Source organism: Lynx rufus, unplaced genomic scaffold, assembly GCF_022079265.1.
Source record: "Lynx rufus isolate CCGP_SWC_20201006 ecotype Redwood Valley unplaced genomic scaffold, mLynRuf1.p SCAF_46, whole genome shotgun sequence".
In the NCBI taxonomy this organism is placed as follows: domain Eukaryota; kingdom Metazoa; phylum Chordata; class Mammalia; order Carnivora; family Felidae; genus Lynx; species Lynx rufus.
This window is the reverse complement of record NW_025814863.1, coordinates 1,270,437-1,283,409: the sequence shown is the minus strand read 5'-3', so window position 1 is coordinate 1,283,409 and position 12,973 is coordinate 1,270,437. Positions and strand designations below refer to the sequence as shown.

General features: G+C 39.1%; 1 protein-coding gene and 1 non-coding gene across 2 annotated transcripts in view; both read left to right on the top strand.

The window, feature by feature from the left end:
• Window positions 1-12,973, top strand: part of FMR1NB (FMR1 neighbor) — a 95,315-nt gene that overhangs the window by 49,201 nt on the left and 33,141 nt on the right. The gene's annotated exons all lie outside the window — the stretch shown is intronic.
• LOC124525745 (small nucleolar RNA SNORA70) lies at window positions 883-1,010 on the top strand. The gene has a single exon (XR_006965551.1). It is a non-coding gene; the product is annotated as a small nucleolar RNA SNORA70 (small nucleolar RNA).

Genomic DNA, 12,973 nt, shown 5'->3' with positions numbered 1-12,973 from the left:
AATCTTAAGTTGAATGCATATAAAAACAAATGTTCCTAATTTTATCAGGTTGATAACTTAATCACAGAAGACAGAATTCAAGTAGATTTTGATTCTGACCAATCTCAGTTGGATATATCCTAAGAATATAAAAATCAGGTGATTATATAATTATGGTTTGTTCCCATACTTTTTATTTTTTTATAATTTAGTTTTTAATGTTTATTTTTGAGAGAGAGCAAGTGGGGGAGGGGCAGACAGAGAGGGAGACAGAGGAGCCAAAGCAGTCTCCATGCTGAGAGTGGAGAGCACGATGTGGGGCTTAAACTCACAAACAGTAAGATCATGACCTGAGCTGAAGTCAGATACTCAACCAACTGAGCCACCCAGGTGCCCCTCCCATACTTTTAATTTTGTTTCATATATTTATCTATATATTTAATTTTGTCTCATATCTATTTGCTGTCCCCAATACCATACTATCTCATTATAGCTGAATAGTGGGTCTTGATATCTGATTGTGTAAGTTCCTCCAGCTTTGTTCTTTAAGGTTGCTTTGGACTTTTGCATTTCCATATAAATTTAAATATCAGCTTGTCAGTTTTCATAACAAACCTGCTGCAGTTATTTAAAAAATGTTTTAGTTTATTTATTTATTTTGAGAGAGAGAGAGCACGAGTGTGAGCAGGGGAGGGGGAGAGGCAGAGAGAGAGAGGGAGAGAAAAAATCCCAAGCAGGCTCTGCACTGTCAGCACAGAGTCCAACATGGGGCTCGAGCCCACAAACTATGAGATCATGCCCTGAGCCAAAACCAAGAGTCGGTCGCCTAACCGACTGAGCCACCCAGGTGCCCCAAATCGGCTGCAGTTTTTATTGGGATTTCATTGACTCTATAAATCAAGGATGAATTGACATATTAACAGTGTTTCTCATGGGGGCCCAGTGTGCAATGGCTGCAAACAGTAGCCTCCTTGGTAGTGTATGCAGCCTATTGATTGTATGGGTTGCCCTAAGAGACCTTGGAGACAGCCCTTTCCAGTAGACATTGATGTCTGACCTCACGCTATCACCAATTTAGGCTCCAGACAGGTATGAGGTGTGCCAGGGTCCACATTAGCCAAATCATCATGTCCATCTGTACCAAGCTACAGAACAAGAAGCATGTGATTGAGGCCCTACACAGGGCCAAGTTCAAGTTCCCTGGCTGCCAGAAGATCCACTTTCCAAGAAGTGGGGCTTTACTAAGTTTAATATAGATGAATTTGAAGACATGGTGGCTGAAAAGTGTCTCATCCAAGATGGCTTTGGGGTCATACACATCCCTAATTGTGGCCCCTTGGACAAACGGTGGGCTCTACACTCATGAGAACCTCGGCACTGCCCCCCTCCCTGTTCATGCCACCAATAAATCCTTCTTCCTGTCAAAAAAAGTGTTAACAATATTGAGACTCTAACCTATGAATATAGTATATTTATACATTTACATAGGTTTCCTTTAATTTTCTGTCAACAATATTTTCTAGTTTTCGGTGTAAAGATCTTACATATCTTTTGTTAAATTTATTCTTAGGTATTTGATTGTTTTTAGGTGGTACTGTATATTAAACAATTTTTTTTACTTATCCTGATCTATATAAATTAAATTGGTTTTTAAACTCTGGCTTTATATCAACATTGTTAAATACACTTATTAATTCATTGTTTTAGATTCTTTTGGATTTCCTATGTAAACAATCATGCCTCATGTCAATGATAGTTTTTTATTTCTTCATTTCGACTCCTTATGCCTTTTATATGTTTTCCTTGCTTGATTTAACTGTCTAGGACCTCCAGGACAGTGTTAAATAGAAGTGTTGCTAGCAGATATCGTTGTCTTATTCTTGATCTCAGGAGAAATTTAAAAAGTAACAATTCAAATAAAAAACAATTTTTTTGGTAGTTACTATTTATTCAGACTAAAAAAAGTTGCCTTTTCTTCCAAGTTTGCTGTGAGTTATTTTTAAAGTCAAGTGGGAGCACAATTTTATTAAATGCCTTTTCTGCATCTATTGAAATGATCATATAATTTTCTAGCTTTTTCTTGTTAATATGCTAAATTCCACTAATTGATTTTCTCATAAACTTCACATGGTACAGATGTATTATCATTGCTAAATATCACTGGATTAGATTTATACATATATATTATTGTTTACAATTTTCATTTCTTTCTTAAACCACTTTATTAAGTTATATTTGACATGTTGAAAGCTGTACATATTTAATGTATATGACTTGATGAGTTTGGGGATAAGTATATACCTGTGAAACCATCACCACCATTAAGACCATAGACATACCCATCACCTTCCAAAGTTCCTTCCTGCCCCCTTCATTATTATGGTTCTGTGATTTTCATTTCTTGTAATTTCCCCCAAGTTTTGGCTTATGCTGGCTTCATAAAACATGTTGGCAGATATCCCTTTTTTCTGATCTCTGGAAGTGTTTGTGTAAGATCAATGTTATTTCTTCTTTAAGTGTTTGAAAGAACTTATCAGTGAAGCCATTTAGGTATGAGGTTTAACTTTGTTAAGAGGTTTTTGGGGGGAGGATTTTTTTTAAGTTTTTGAAAATATAATTTATTGTCAAATTGGCTTACATACAACACCCAGTGCTCATCCCAACAAGTGCCCTCCTCAATACCCATCATCCATTTCCCCTCTCCCCCACCCCCCCATCCACCCTCAATTTGTTCTCTGTATTTAAGAGTCTCTTATGGTTTACTTCCCTCCCCTTCTGTTTGTAACTATTTTTCCCCCTTCCCTTCCCCCATGGACTTCTGTTAAGTTTCTCAAGATCCACATATGAGTGAAAATATATGATATCTGCCCTTCTCTGACTGACATATTTCACACAGCATAATACCTTCCAGTTCCATCCACGTTGCTGCAAATGGTATGATTTCATTGTTTGGCGGGGGGATTTTAATAAGAAGTTTCATTTCTTACACACATATAGGAGTCTTTCTTCTTGTGTCACTTTTTTTTATTTTTTTATTTTTTATTTTTTAAAATTTATATCCAAATTAGTTAGCATATAGTGCAACAGTGATTTCAGGTGTAGATTCCTTAGTGCCCCTTACCCAGTTAGCCCATCCCCCCTCCCACAACCCCTCCAGTAACCCTCAATTTGTTCTCCATATTTAAGAGTCTCTTCTGTTTTGTCCCCCTCCCGGTTTTTATATTATTTTTGTTTCCCTTCCCTTATGTTCATCTGTTTTGTCTCTTCAAGTCCTCATATGAGTGAAGTCATATGATTTTTGTCTTTCTCTGACTAATTTCACTTAGCATAATACCCTCCAGTTCCATCCACGTAGTTACAAATGGCAAGATTTCCTTCTTTCTGATTGCTGAGTAATACTCCATTATATATATATATATATATATACACACATATATATACATATATATATACACACACACACATTGTGTATATATATACATACATTGTGTGTGTGTATATATATATATATACACACACACACATATATATATATATATATATATATACACACACACATACATCGATGGATGAATGGATAAAGAAGACATGGTGTATATATATACATATATACATATATATATATATATATATATATATATACACATTTGGGCTCTTCCCATACTTCGGCTATTGTTGACAGTGCTGTTATAAACATGGGGGTGCATGTGTCCCTCCGAAACAGCACACCTGCATCCCTTGGATAAATATCTAGTAGTGCAATTGCTCTACTGGTTGTAGGGTCGTAGGGTAAGTCTATTTTTAGTTTTTTGAGGAACCTCCATACTGTTTTCCAGAGTGGCTGCACCAGCTTGCATTCCCATTCTTGTGTCATTTTTTATTGAATTGTGTTTCTCAAGAAATTTGTCTGCTTCTGTGAGCACTGCTTCTGACCCCTTCTCTCACTTTTGTTTTCCTGGGTCTCCCAAGTACACTTCCTACCATGTCTCATTTCCATCCTTTCTGCCCTCCATTCTTCTTTCTAGATATTATCTATCGACCTATCTTTTAATGCACTAATCCTGTTTTCAACTTTGCCCAACCTGCTGTTAAATCCATCTGTTGTCTTAGTTTTAGTTATTTTATTTTCTGTTGCAGACTTCCCATTTGGCTTTTTATTATAGTTTCCAGTTCTCTGGGGAAAATTTCTCTCTTGCCATGTATTTTCTTGAACCTCTTCATCACAGTTCTTTCAGAGTGTGTGTGTGATGACTCCAGTATCACCCGTGTTTCTGTTTCTATCTTCTCTCTATTGCTCCTGGTCTTTATTTGTATGACTGTAAATTTTGATTGAATGCCCAAAATTATGTATGAAAAATTTTAGAGGCTCCAGATCATGTTATCCTCCTCCAGAGAGGATTACCCCTCTCCTCTGGGCAGGAAACAGAGATTCAGATTGGCTTACTTCAACTAGAGACTTTGCTGACTCAAGGCTAGTTTGCAGTTTTTATATGTCCAGGTTTGCCTCTGGTTCACCCCCACTTCTAGGGTGTAAGCCTCTAGGAATTCCGTGTAAGAATCAGGGTTGTTTGCTACAGCTCTTTCTTCTTGACGGGTAATAACCTCCTCTTTTTTCTCTCCCCAGCACTGTGAGCTTGTTATAAAAATGCTCTGCCTTGCCGATGTTTTCTGCCTGACTTCTTAGCCTCATTCTGTCTGCGCAACTTAAACTGTAAATGCCTCTAGAAGAAAACCGGTTCCAAGTGTTAGATTCTATTCTGCATCCTATCTCTCTAGGATCTTCGTCTCTCAACAGTCTTGGCAACTCCAAACTTTATTGTTGGTCTTCCTAACCCCATGAGTTAACCTAAAGTTGATCTGCCGGCTTCTTTGTTTCATGATCTCTGCCGAAAAGATCTTGAGGGAAAAGTAATGTGCAGAAAGTAAGGCTTATCTTAATGAGCCTCTCTTTTTTCTTGATCTGGTCTCTCAAGTCTTGGCTGCCTCAGTAGTCCCTTGATTCCTTCCCAAAAGATGTTTTTTAAAACCCAACTTTTCTAGCTTTTCTTATTGGAATATTGATCTGCTAGAAGTCTGGTCTATCACAGAAGTCTTCTGAACTCATGATTAAAATGTGTGTGTATGTGTATTCATGCATTTCCCTTTATCTCTGTACATTGATCAAAAGGATATAGGAGTGGGGCGCCTGGGTGGCTCAGTCGGTTGAGCGTCCGGCTTCGGCTCAGGTCATGGTCTCACAGTTTGTGAGTTCAAGCCCAGCTTCAGGCTCTGTGCTGACAGCTCAGAGCCTGGAGCCTGCTTCAGATTCTGTGTCTCTCTCTCGCTCTGCCCCTTCCCTGCTTGTGCTCTGTCTCTCTGTGTCTCTCAAAGATAAATAAACATTAAAAAAAAAAAGGAGATAGGAGCAAAAACTCTCCAGTAGCAGTGAAGACACCTACCACTCAGATCTTGGTTTCTATACATCATTTCCAACTAAGATGAATCAGGTTTCCTTGAAAAAATAGCTAATTTCAAGGAAAGTACAAGATGAGCCTGAGTATCTTGCTGGGCCAGAAATTAAGAAAAAGATCAGAGGGGCGCCTGGGTGGTCTCAGTTGATTAAGTGTCCACCTCTTGATTTTGGCTCAGGTCATGATCTCACGGTTCGTGAGTTCAAGCCCTGCATCAGGCTCTGTGTGGACAGTGTGGAGCCTTCTTGGGGTTCTCTCTCTCTCTGTTCCTCCCCCTGCTTGTGCTTTCTCTCTCTCAAAATAAAAAACTTAAAAACAAGAAAAAGAAAAAGATCAGAGAATGATGGGAACATGTCATAAGGACACAGAAGCCAAACTGAAGGGACACCAACTAGCTAAGTCTGGAATAATTTGAACATCAAAAATTATGATGGTAGGGGTACCTGACTGACTCAGTTGGAAGAGCATGCAACTCTTGATCCTGGAGTCATGGGTTCAGGCCCCATGTTGAGTGTAGAGATTACTTAAATAAATAAATAAACTTAAAAAAATAATGATGGTAATACCTTATAATACATTGAGTTATGAAAATTCATGAATCCATGATAATATTTAAAATCAGAGAATAAAAGAGGAAAGCTCTGTTTTTGTTTTTATTTTTACAGAAGGATGCCAGCTATTAAATGTAAAAGGAATGGTTTAATTAGAAAATTGCTGTTGTCCGACTTCGACTCAGGTCGTGATCTCATGGATGGTGGGTTTGAGCCCCACGTCCGGCTCTGTGCTGACAGCTCAGAGCCTGGAGCCTGCTCCTGATTCTGTGTCTCCCTCTCTCTCTGCCCCTCCCCTGCTTGTTCTCTGTCTCTCTCTGTCTCTCAAAAATACACATTTAAAAACTGTAAAATAGATATATATTTAAAAAGTGAAAATTGCTGTTTTATAACCCTCAAAATATTGAGGGTTATAACCCTCAAAATAATTGGTTGAGGTAAAGATCATCAGATGATGCAAATATGACTGGGGAAAATGTTCCTGGGAAGTCTCAAATTATCACTCCACAGATTACTTTTAATAAAGGGGAGAATGTGCTCTTGCAATGGGAAATTCCAGTGGTCACCACCTTAACCAAGGAGTTAAGCCCGGCAGTGCCAGTAATGGTTTGGCCTGACACCAAGTGCCTTCAGTATGACCCAGTGGGAGGTACACGATGTCATTTGTGTGATGTTCCTGCTGGAAATGTTTTACCTGAATCTCATCATGAGGAAACAGACAATTCTGTAATGTGGGGAATGATGAAGGACAACTGAGCTGGAGTCTTCAAAGGATTTGATGTCATGAAGGACAGAAGGAGTCAGGGGGATTGTTCTGGATTGTAGGACCATAAAGAGATACAAACTAAATGCTCTGAATGTCTTGAGTGTATCCTGGATTGGAAAAACAGAAGCCACAAAGGGCGTTTTGGGGACAATAGAAGAAATTTTAGTAAAGGCTAAATGCTGAATACTGAATTTCTGCTGATTTTTTTGGAGTGTGCAAATGTAGTTAAATGAAGGGATCTTATTCTTGGGAAATGGATACTGAAATATTTCATGGGGAAGTGTCATGATGAAAGTAACCTACTTTTCTATGATTTGAAAAAAAGGAAATGTGGGTGTGTAGCCAGATGGACTGGGTGTAGCAAGATGTTAACAGTTGGTGAACACAGGTGAGGGGTATTTGGGGTTGAAAATGAAGAAAAGAAAACCCTTGTAGCTTTTTACTGTTTCTTTTTTCCCAACAAAAATCCACAAGATGGCAGTAGAGGAACACTCTTAAAATGTGTTTCTCTGCAGCCTTCTATAAGGTGACCTTATTATCTGATTTGAAAAGCAAGATGTGAAATCCAACAAAGGATTGTTTTTGCTTTGTGAATACATTTATATGAAAAATTGTACATAAGTATGAACACAAAATGCTATTTGGCTGTGTCATTCTATGAATTGTTTTTATTCAAATACCATTTTGTTAAATTTGGTCCAAACTGTATCTGAAATGCTGTGTGTATGGGCATTTCTTTCTGGTGAGAATATCCGCAACTTTCACCATGTCTCAGAGTAGTCCGTTATCACCCCCCAAACAGAGAAGGTTGAGGGGTTCAAGAAAGTGGCACTGTGTCAATGCCTCAATGACATTAGAGTTGGTGGTAGTTTAAACCATTTTTTCTGTAATAAGTTCTCTGAAAGTGTTTGAGTTTAATGCAGTGCCTTGGCAATGAGTATTTGTTAAATGGATTGATGTAGGAATGAACGGATATAGATGGATGCAAGTCAGAAGACCTAGGTGTGACAAAAATAAACTCAAAATGGATGAAAGACCTCAATGTAAGACAGGATGCCATCAAAATCCTCGAGGGGAAAGCAGGCAAAAACCTCTTTGATCTTGGCCGCAGCAACTTCTTACTCAACACATCTCCAGAGGCAAGGAAAACAAAAGCATAAACGATCTATTGGGACCTCGTCAAAATAAAAAGCTTCTGCACAGCAAAGGAAACAATCAGCAAAACTAAAGACAACTAATGGAATGGGAGAAGATATTTGCAAACGACATATCAGATAAAGGTTAGTATCCAAAATCTATAAAGAACTTATCAAACTCACCCCAAAACCAAATAATCCAGTGAAGAAATGGGCAAAAGACATGAATAGACACTTCTCCAAAGAAGACATCCAGATGGCCAACTGACACATGGAAAAATGCTCAACATTACTCATCAGCAGGGAAATACAAATCAAAACCACCATGAGATACCACCTCACACCTGTCAGAATGGCTAACATGAACAACTCAAGCAACAACAGATGTTGGTGAGGATGTAGAGAAAGAGGATCTCTTTTGCCCTGCTGGTGGGAATGCAAGCTGGTGCGGCCACTCCGGAAAACAGGATGGAGGTTCCTCAAAAAATTAAAAGTAGAACTACCTTATGACCCAGCAATTGCACTACTAAGTATTTATCCAAGGGATACAGGTGTGCTGTTTTGAAGAGACACATGCACCCCAATGTTTATAGCAGCTCTATCAACAACAGCCAAAGTATGGAAAGAGCCCAAATGTCCATCGATGGATGAATGGATAAAGAAGATATGGTATACATATACAACGGAGTCTTACTTGGCAATCAAAAAGAACGAAATCTTGCCATTTGCAACTACATGGATGGAACTGTAGGGTGTTATGCTAGGTGAAATTAGTCAGTCAGAGAAAGACAAACACCATATGACTTCACTCATATGAGGACTGTAAGACACAGAACAGATGAACACAAGGGAAGAGAAGCAAAGAAGCAAAAATCATATAAAAACAGGGAGGCACCAAAACATAAGAGAGTCTTAAATATGGAGAACAAACAGAGGGTTACTGGACAGGTTGTGGAAGGGGTGATGGGCTAAATGGGTAAGGGGCATTAAGGAATCTACTCCTGAAATCATTGTTGCACTATATGCTAACTAACTTGGATGTAAAATAAAGAAATAAAATTAAAAAATTAAAAAAAGAAGACCTAGGTGTGAATATGACACTACATGTCCCTCCGCCCTACCCTACTCCCCAAACCCACATACCAAAATCAAATGTATTTAGCAAAATATTTGTGGTCACATAAAGCAATTCCATGCCAAACAGAATCTGTTGTTTGCATCTGTTTATTGTTTTACTTCCCAAAGAAAAATAGTTTATTGGTCAATGGAGATGCTAGCCATATAAAACTTTCTCTTTATAAACAATTATCAAAGGAGTTCATTTTTAATTTTTAAAATATTTATCCCCCCCCCCACATATATATACATGAGAGGGGAGGGGCATGGAGAGAGAAAATCACAAGCCCGGTTCGTGCTGTCAGTGCAGAGCCCAATGGGGGGCTCGAACTCATATACCGAGAGATCATGACCTGAGCTGAAATCAAGAGTCAGATGCTTAACTGACTGAGCCACCCAGAGACCCTCAGGAGTTCACTTTTTCATGACAACAGAAACCAAGCTTCTTGTGACTACAGAAAGCTTCTACTGTCTGGTGAGTGTCACCTGTGCCTCTTGGTTTCCTTCTAAAGTTCCTGGTTTGGATCAGGACTAAGTTTCCACAGATTGCAATACGAGCCACATAACACTCTTCTTTTGATTAACTAACCAAAGAGCAGGCTTTGTTTTCAGTGGAATTGAAAAACAACCTGGCAGATAGCTGTCTTCAAAACTTGTGTATTGACTTGATTGTAGAAGAAAATCCCTGCTAAACATCTTGATCTGGCTATCTGGGTGGTATGCGGTTTTTTTGTTTTGTTTTGTTTTTACTATCTGGGTGGTATGGATTTTTTTTTTTTAAAGGCTCATGTATTAGAATCAACCAAAGGAAAATAAAATGCCCATTTGAGCTGTGTTGGCAGTGTGCAGTTGGTTTAAAGTATCATTTACTGAATTCTTATCATGTTTTTGCTCTCTCAACTTCATTAATGTTAGAGGATTCCTCGTTGAGGATTATGAACTAACAGTAGTTAGCAATGTGACTGCAAGTGAGAGACGAAATAGTAAAATAGGTATATCTTTAGAAAGGAACTTTTAACTTCTTTCCCCCTGCACCTTCAAAGATGTTTTTTTTTTTATGAGAACAGTCTGAATAACTAACGATATAAAGGGAGCATATGTTGGCACAATCCTCTGAGACCTACATATGCTGAATATAATTGTTGCTCAGTATAATCAATTCTGTCATTCATCTTGAACAGACCCCAAACCAAAGAATGCCAATTAATTAACTTGTAAATTATATCCTTTCTACATGCAAAGCTATTTACGATATTAAAAGACCTGAAATGGAACAATACAAATAAACGTATAAATTTAAAAAGACAAATTGTTTAGAAGGAATGAGATAACTGTACGAGGAATATGGAATGACTTCTCCACAGCAGAGAGCAGAGTTAGCTCTGAGCTTTCTGGTTCCCAAGCCAAAAAGGCAAGCAGGTTGGCTCTGTTGTTTGTATTTATGCTTGTATTTATACTAAAGGAAGAGTATTACAAGAAATTTATTGTATGGTATCTTGGGTAAGCAACATTGAGTGACATATTGGACAATGTTATTGATTAGACGTTTACAAAAGACACAGAAACCTTTGACTATTTTCTCCATTTACCATCTCTAGAAACGCAGACAAAATATCCAGTTACAATTCAATCACTGAAAAACTTTCTTTGGAGAAACTGAGGGTATACAGTGCAGGAGCGTATTTTCCTGAAGATCCAAACCAATTGTTTTCAAATCTGGCTGCACATCAGAATCAACGGGGAAGCTCTTAGAAATTCAGATTCCACGGTCCATCATGCATCTCCAAAGATTCTCATTCTGAAGGTCTGGGTTTGGGTCCAAGAGCCTATAGTTATTGACGTATCCACTCATGCACATCCTGGTTTGGGGACTACTGATCTATGATACACAATCGGCATAGTGTGTTTTCCTCTAGCATCTATTTTATTTGAAGGTACAAAATTAAAAAAAAATGTCCTATGAAAACAAGCAGATGAATTATGAATCAGAATTCCAATTTTGCCTTCATTTCTGAAATTAAACATGAGCCTGAGACCTTTAATGCTTGCGACGGTCATTTGGGGCTGTGTTCCCAGACCCTGAGGAGATGGAGTTCATGCCTCAGTACTGTTGAAGTATTTACGGTGTTTAGAGCACCTAGGGAATTGCATCAGTCAGGGTTCAGTGCCTAGAAAATCCTTGGAAGGACTCAAAGATTGAGGATCCGGAGGCACCACTGTAACTGGGACCCAGAGGCCAGAAGATGCTGCTCCAGCCCCTGCCGACAGTGCTGCTGCCTCCACTACTTGTCAGTGACACTCGACCAGCAGTGACGACGGCAGCAGGAAGGTGGTCTTCGCCTCGCTTCCACCTTCCAAATCTTGTGCAAGTGCATCTCAGTGGCTGTATGGAATTCGCATCCAGAATCCTGGATGTAAGAGAGCCTGGGAAATTGACTTTTTTGTTTTTCCATCCCCGTGGTCTCTAGGCAGGTACATGGAAGAGGGCAGGAATGGAAACTGTCCAAGGACACTGTCAAACACAACCATGAGTCAAAAGTGCTTAGCGGCTGGATGTAACGGGCTAGGGAAGGCCCTGAGAGTTACAACAACGGAGATGTTGCCGTCCATTTGTAAAGCCGAGTGAGATAGTCTTTTTAGACACTGGCTAAAATGGGAATTAATTTTTCACTTTTATGGAAGACATTCTATAGATGACTCTGTCCCCCAAATGGCATTTGTTATTGGCACTGGCATCTGAGCCAAATATCTTCAAGTGAGAATTTATAAATCACATTTTTTTCCCCAAATAATAAGTTGTTTATGAAAAACTTTTCCCTGGGGGTGTCTGGGTGGCTCAGTCGGTTAAGCATCTGACTCTTGGTTTCGGCTCAGGTCATGATCTCACAGTTCGTGGGTTTGAGTCCCACATCAGGTTCTGCACTGATAGTGTGGAGCCTGCTTGGGATTTTCTCTCTCTCTCTCTCTCTCTCTCTCTCTCTCTCTCAAAACAAATAAACTTAAAAAAAAGAAAAGCTTTTTCCTTCAGTATGTATGTGATTGAATCTGAGTTATATGTGAATTGCTTTCCTGTTACTTTGCTTCGCGTGTGCGTGCTTCCTGGAAGGCTTTACTGAGGTGGGAGGTAGGCTGGCGATTCCCCTAGGATTGTCCAGACATGGGCTATTCAAGGCTGACTTTAGCCTGAGTGTATTTGTGTTGGTGTGGTGTCAGAAGGGAAACTTCTCTGAGAGGATCTCTTTAACAATAAATATTGAGCACTTGTTCTCTGCCTAGCATTGTGCTAAATGCTTGCCATATATTATTTCTCTAATCCTTACAGCTCCTCAAGGTATGTGTTACTACCCTCATTCTACAGATGAGAAGACAAGCACGAGGAGGTTAAATGACTTTCCAAGGTGACAGAGCTAGTAAATGGCAGAGCCAGAATTTGAACCCAGGTGTCTGAGGCCAAAGCGTCACTGCCTTACGTGACACTGAGGAGAACTGCTGAGATCTCTTTTCTATTTTACTCTTATTATCCCCTTAGTTCCTCCATTTTGGCCCAATGTATGACCAGACTCTGCAATATTGAGGGTAATAGTGCATTTAAGGGGGGAAGGGAACATTTTTAGTATGAGTTAAGATACCCACCCAAGGATTCAGGCAGGCCAAAAGTCTCTGGTTTTTATTCTGATTATGGAATAATCGATTGTTCCAGCGCAGATGTAAGACAAGAATCCTCTTATTTCCCCCTCCTTTCATGCAATTTGCAGTATCTGATTATGGGGTGAGGCTATATAGTACCTTCTGTGTATTCCTACAATGCTTGGGATTTAGTGAAATATATTGGGGAAAATAATAACAAGGTAGAGAAATAACATGCACTTGTCCAGTGTCTTGTCTGAACAAATTCTGAGTTAAAGAACTTTCTCTCAGAAAACCATGAGTATTGAGGAATGGCAATTTGTTGCTTGTCATTGGAGTGATGGCAAC